We start from the raw sequence: 7,266 nt of genomic DNA, 5'->3' as shown, positions 1-7,266 counted from the left end.
AGCTTTACAAAAAATTTTCGACAAGTATATGATAAAATCCAATCAGTGTAAAAGGACAATCAAAGTAAATGTCCATCTCATTTCAGATATCATTTATCTCTCTAGAGTCAATCCAGAGTAATTTCACACAGGTGTATGTGTATGTCCTTTTTTCTATTCAAATAGAAACACAGTACACACATTGTTCTAACATCTTGATTTTTGGACTTTGTGTATCTTGGAGATCATTTCAAATCATACATAGAGATTTATCTTGTTCTTTTTTTTATTCAATTAGCCAACATATAGGACATCATTAGTTTCAGATGTAGAGTTCAGTAATTCATCAGTTGCACATAACACTCAGTACTCATCACATCATGTGCCCTCCTTAATGCCTGTCACCCAGTTACCCTATCCCCCCACCCTATCTCATTCTTTTTATTTTTTTTAAAGATTTTATTTATTAACTTTGAGAGAGAGAAAGAATGCTGGGCGGAGGGGCAGAGGGAAAGGAAGAGGGAGAGAAGCAGACTCCCTGCTGAGCATGGAGCCCGACTGGGGGCTGGATCCCAAGACTCTGAGATCATGACCTTAGCCAAATTAAGAGTTGGATGCTTAACTGGCTGAGCCACTCAGGTGCCCCATCTCATTCTTTTTAAAGGCTGCGTGATATTCCATTATAAGAACATACCAACATTCACGTAACCAATTCTAATTTTTGCCACTATAAATAATGATGAAATGAACATCCTTAAATTTACATATTTGAATAAAGATATGAGTATAAATCTGAGGATAAATTCCTAGAAATGTAATAAGTGGGTCAGAAAGTACATACATTTTATATTTTAATAGTTATTGTCAAAATTGATAGAACCTCTTTACAAGGATGTTTGGCAGTAGCTATTCAAATACAAGATGCATAGGGGCACCTGGGTGGCTCAGTGGGTTGATGTCCAGGTCTTGATTTTGACTCAGGTCTTGATCTTGGGGTTGTGGGATCGAGCCCCATGTCAGACTCCACACTCAGCAAGGCGTCTGCTGGAGATTCTCTCTCTCCCTCTCCCTCTGCCCCTCCCCTTACCCATGCTCTCTCACTCTCTAAAATAAACAAATAAATCTTTAAAAAAATAAAACAAAAGATGCATACACTTTTTGGGGGGGGTACATGGCAAAATATTTAGTGTCTATAGGTGTGCCTCATCCTCCCACTTCTGTTTTGATTTGACATCCTCCCCAAACTGGCAGTACCAGAGAAAACATGCACACTTTTTCTCAGCAGGATTTAAACACCAGTGAGGCCCTAGTTGTCTTGACTTGGAAATGACTGCAGGTGAGATCATTCCACCTCAGGCCTCTCTGCTCAAGGAAAATAGTCTCCCAGTTCTATGGGAGCCTGAGGACTTCTGTTCTTCTGCAGCCTGGCGCTGGGAACTGTGCAGGCAGAAGTAGTAGTAGGCTCGGGCACAGCAGGGGTAGCCCCCATACACAACGAGGAGCATCATGGAGGTAGAAAAGGTCTTGTAGCCAGTGTCAGCTAGTTGTTTGGCAGTTGGCAACTGCCTCTAGGACTCAGCTCCCTGTATGAAAGAGGGCACTGCATGCCCAACACAGCACAAATCCACTCACTGAGCCAGATGCATATGCTTTTTCATATCATAGTCAAATAGATTGCTTTTCCTTATGCTAGTCCAGTTGCTCAAAATTATACTGCATGTTAGATTGATTAATATTTGGACCACAGCTTTATTTGAGTTTTGTCTTCCTGAAGTTTCTAATTGCCTTTATTTTATTTTTTTTTCCTTTGAGAAATGGAACATGCCTTCTCCACCACATCCAAATACCTTCCAACAACTTATTTATTCCATGTGTAGCATGGAACTAACGAATTAATTTATATATATATATATATATATATATATATATATATATATATATATATATATATATTTATTTATAGTTTCTGTTGAATACTTGCTCTAATTTTGGAAAGGCTTACTTCCAGGGGCGCCTGAGTGGGTCAGTCGGTTAAGTGTCTGCCTTCGGCTCAGATCATGATCCCAGATGGAGCCCCACATCAGGCTCCCTGCTCAGTGGGGAGTCTGCTTCTCCCTCTGACCCTCCCCCTTCTTGTGTGCTCTCTCTCTCTCAAATAAATAATAAATAAAATCTTAAAAAAGAGAGAGAGAAAAAAAGAAAGAAAAGAAAAGAAAAGCTTGTTTCTAGACCTGCAGCATTAGCAATCATTTGGGATTTAAGACCGGATTAGCTCTGTGTTTTCTGTATTCCAGGTCATTTTCTCTCTGATTTACCTCCTTGTTTTTTCTCAAGTATAACAAATAACTTCCCACGAAAGGGAGCTTTGAGTCCTCGAATATCTTTATCTTGTTCTATCGCTTACTTGACAGTTTGACTCCAAGTTTCCAACTCCGGAATAGCTCTGAGGTTCTGCTTGGACAGACTTATTTCTACTGACACTGATTGTATCTGGCTTGTGGCTTCCTTCCCTCTCTTTAATCCATCACATAATTTCATCTCTTTTCTGACTTCCATAAATTTAAAAAAAAAATCTGTCATCTGTTGGTGATTCTCATTTTATTCTCTTCAGTCTTGTGATTTTATTTCCTTTTTTGATTTTTAGTTCCTTTACTATCATATTAATTGCATCCAGACCAAATAGTGCAGTTTGACATTCAAATGGGAAGTCTTTCCCTAATTCTTCTGATTTTTTTTTTTTTTTTTTTTAGTCTCAAAATAATTGTGTTGGTTGTCATCATGGATAAGAATTCACCTGTCGGCTTTTTTTTTTTTTAAGATTTATTTATTTATTTTAGACACAGAGAGAACACAGTGGGAGGGGCAGAGGAGAGAGAATCCCAAGCAGACTCTGTGCTGAGCATGGAGCCCGATGTGGGGCTCAGTCTCATGACCCTGAGATCACGACCTGAACTGAAACCAAGAGTCAGTTACTTAACTGGCTGTGCCACCCAGGTGCCCCTCACCTGTGAACTGTTTCCATGAAAATGTAGCTCATGGTGAGATCTAACCGCTCATGTAGTCATGTAAAGTTGAACTATATGGGTGGGAATAAAATGTCTTCTTCCAGAAATATTAGGCACTTAGCATTTCAGGATGGTTTTAAAATATTACCATAGATGTCATAGGTATTCACTTGCCTATTTACTACCAAAACATTTACGGCTATTCCTATTAAGCATTGGTAAAAGCCTGAACTTTTTGTAGCATTGATAGAGTATGACTTGGAAGGAAGTCATATTAGTCTGAAACTAAGTGGGTGAGTGGAATGAAATTACTTAAATTATTTATATTTTGTTATTATAAGCAATTCATTATAAATATAAAACCTATAAACAGTGGTGTGCTAGTAAATATTTAACAGCCAACTCTTCAGGGAAAAAAGTATATAGATATAGGTTTATTATAAATTTATATAATATGAAGGATGTATGGCATACAATTTATGAGTAATGAGAAAATGATAAATAACAAAAACTTGTAACTTCCAGATAGCTAATGGATTCTTAGAGAATGCACGTATTGATTTTTACTAAATTTTTGCATCTGTAGCCAACATTTGGTTGCAATTGGACTATGATTTGATAAATGGAGTTGCCTCTCAATCTGCTCTTTTCCTAATAAATCTATTATCATTAAATCTGACTTATATAGTCAATTTTTCGTGACAGCTTTGCTTAATAACTAAGTTGCAAAATTGTTGAAAATTTAACAGTCAGCTCTTGCAAATTGGTACAAGCCAACTCTAGTACCCCACTACCTATAACCTCCAGTTCTCTGACCTAGGTATCAAAATGAGGACCCACTAACTTTGTTATCCAACTAATACTTTCTCTGAGGTCATGAAAATATCTATCTTCTCTGTAATCCCTGCTCGGTAACCATTCCCCATCTTCTACCGTAAGGAATCCATACCTCAGGGACTGGGTGGTTAGCCCTCCTTAGTGACCTCCAGAAGAGAACACTAGAAATTCAGCTGGTCAATCAAGGTGGTATATTGGGCTAGGGCTAGGCTGTTGCTGGTGTCATAGCCACATGGTGGCACTATTGAAACACAGGTATCGCAGCTGCCTCAGTACCCCTCCACACACTAATCCCATCCCCCAGCTTGCTCTGAGCCTTGCGAAACTTGACAGTGAACCAGCCTACATCTCTTCTAAAAGCCTAGCAACCCTCTCCCCTTGCATACACAGTTCCTTTCAGCACAGGAAATTCCATCAGTGCAAACAAGCCCATTGGCATGCTGCTTGTCTAAGAGTGAAATAACAGGACTTTCCTGTTTCATCCGTCCCAGCAACTTCACTTGTTGACCACTGGTTTTTAGACCTTGTCATTTATATGTACTGGGAGACTCCCTGTCTCAGATTTACCTATGATGTAAGTAAATATTTGCATACCAGTGCAGGGCCTGGGGAAGCTCAAGCCCTTTTAATAATTCATGTGTCCTTACTTGTGTCTTTCTATCTTTCCCTGTCCACTGTACCCATGGGGCCTGCTAGATTTTGGTCTGTATTAGATCTCAGTTGAAAAACTCCATTCTTTATCATCTTCCATAAGAAATTCAACAAAACTCAGCACTTTTGTATTTGGACAACTTCATCAGAGTGGTCCCAATTTCATATAAATATCCCAGGAAAGGACTCTAATTGGTTCAGCTTGGGCATGTGCCTACCATGGGTCAGTGTACGGTCACGAAGATGGGACAGTGTACTGACTAGACCTATACCACATGCCAACTTCTGTGATGCGGGGAGCATAAATGGCAGCACTGAAACTTGTGGAGTGAGGAAGTATGATGTGGGAAACAAAGGAAGAAGAAAAAAGTATTACATTTCCTTACTACCTGGAGTCCATTGACAAGACCTTGAAACATGCAGAGTGACCTTCCGCAAGGGACTCCACTGCCTCAATGTTCATACCTTGCTAAGGGCAAAGGCAGTCTTAGCCGACCCTCAGGATCCTGAAAGTCTACTTTAACATATAAAAATTCCTTTGGAAACTTCCTTTGTCTCTACTCCCTAAACACATGACCCACTGATAAACATCTGAAGGGTCTCATGACTAAGGTTTTATTAGACAGTAATAAATGGCTTTTTCCCAACAATGGCTAGCCCCCTCAAGGTCCTGGAAACCTTGCTTCCAAATTCCTTAGAGACTTACGCTATCCCTAACCCCCTCTCAAATTGGAAGTATATAATCTGCCTGTCCTCATGACCCCGGTGCAGCTCTTTCTGCCCACTGGTCCTGTTCCCGAGCTTTAATAAAAAACCACCACACCTCTTTCTGCCCACAGGTCCTGTCCTTGTGCTTTAATAAAACCACCTTTTTGCATCAAAGACATCTCAAGAATTCTTTCTTGGCCATTGGCTTCGAACCCTAACATCTTTCCTACATCAAGTAAAATACTCCAGGGGAAATGGGGAAATAGTACGTGAAAATGAAAGACAGAGTGCTGAAGAAACCAAAGTGACAAACATTCCTGCCAGTGGAGATCTGGCCCTTCCTGCCCTTCCTTGGGGCTAGCTCTCTCTTTTTGGATGTTTTCACCATTCCTGGAGAATAACAGGGAAAGTAATGCTTTGTGGGCAAGAATTGTAAAATGAACACATATTTAATATAAACTAATGCCAAAGGATGTCTTTTGAAGTATTCCTTTGACATAGTTGCTTTTTTATTATGGGCTAGGTTAGATTTTTGTGCAATTGGTATTCTCAAAGTGGGGCACAATTTTTGCATGCTTTCAACCCCTCTGACATGTGGTATTACTTTGAGTTTTCAGTTAATGTCTATATGTTAATTAATTGAATTTAAATTAAATTAAATTTAAAAAAGAGAAATCAATAACTGTGGTGTAGAGTTATGTTAAAGAATTAAGGCCTACGAGTCATTTATGATCTAAAACCTGCCTCTACCACTTACTAATTGTGGAACCATGGGCCAATCACTTAAGCTCGCTGAGTTCACAAGATCATGCATAGAATTAGCGTGAGAACATGGAGTTCATATGTGAGGATTAGGTGAAATAGAGCACTTTGGGGGAAAAAAAAAGTTTTCACTTAATGTGATAGAATAATTTAGCACCTTCAGTGGAAACATCAAATCAGAAGATGCCTTATGCCACTTAAGCCGAGGCAAAAAATAATAATTAAATACTCTCCTTGGTATTCCCTTACTCCCACTCTTCCAGATACATAATGTTGTGTCTTACAGGCTTCCTCATCTCTAGAAATTCTGTATCCAAATATGAGACATAGGCCGCGGAATGTGAACTATTCTGATAATGGGAAGCATTAAAGTAGTTCCCTTTGTCCTACTGAGTTTCTGGAATGCCCGATGCCGTGTGAGTGTCTCATCATCACTGGAGGGCTATCTTGGAGCTTGTTATCTTTGTAGCATACACGCTTCTCTTCCAAAAAGGGTCTAACGCAGCAGACTGCAAATTGGGTACTCGCAGTCCTGGCATACACGAAGACTCTCCTTCTAAAACCACACAGCGCTTGGATTGTTTTAATGAAGTTGATTTCCAGATTCTCAATTTCCACACATCTCTTTCCTCAATAGCCCTCCTCCGGAGGACTGCCAGACCTTTCCGTGTTCACCCTTTTCCCAACTCACAGAACCTACATACAGCCCTCCTAACTTGAGTCTTATCTTGGTGCACTGCTCCAGGCTGTAAAAATCTAGGGGGACCTCCTAAGTGGACAATGAAAGATGTACTGCCTCTGAGGGGGCATCCTCCCCTTCCCCACCCCAAAATAAAGCAAAGAAAGCCTCAGGAAAAAGCACCAAAGTCTTATTTTATCTAGGCAACAAGCTCTTGGCAAGACTCCACGCCTTCTCTATCTCTCCTCTGTCTCTGTCACATGGAATTAAGATTCAAAATGATATTATCCTAATCGTTTAAATTTTAAAATGATAGACAGTAAATCTGATTCAGCCTATCAGTTTGACAATGAAGATTGGCTTCAACAGTGTTATATATATATATATATACATATATATATATCACACTATAACTATATATATATATATGTGTATATATATATATATATATAGTTATTCCATAAACCAAATGAGCTAAACCTCCAGCTCCAAGGACTTGCTAAAAAGTTAAAGTGTATATTCAAATTACAATACAGCAGAAAGTACGTTCCTTACAATAATCAAAACTTAAGGTGCAACGTTTTTAGATATCAATGTAAAATATTAAAAGGGATCCAATATTTTTGAAAATTCTTTCAGGATTAC

This window comes from Ursus americanus, chromosome 3, assembly GCF_024610735.1.
Source record: "Ursus americanus isolate L20-20 chromosome 3, mUrsAme1.1.p, whole genome shotgun sequence".
In the NCBI taxonomy this organism is placed as follows: Eukaryota; Metazoa; Chordata; class Mammalia; order Carnivora; family Ursidae; genus Ursus; species Ursus americanus.
The sequence above is the reverse complement of the archived record's forward strand: the minus strand, read 5'-3'. Positions refer to the sequence as shown.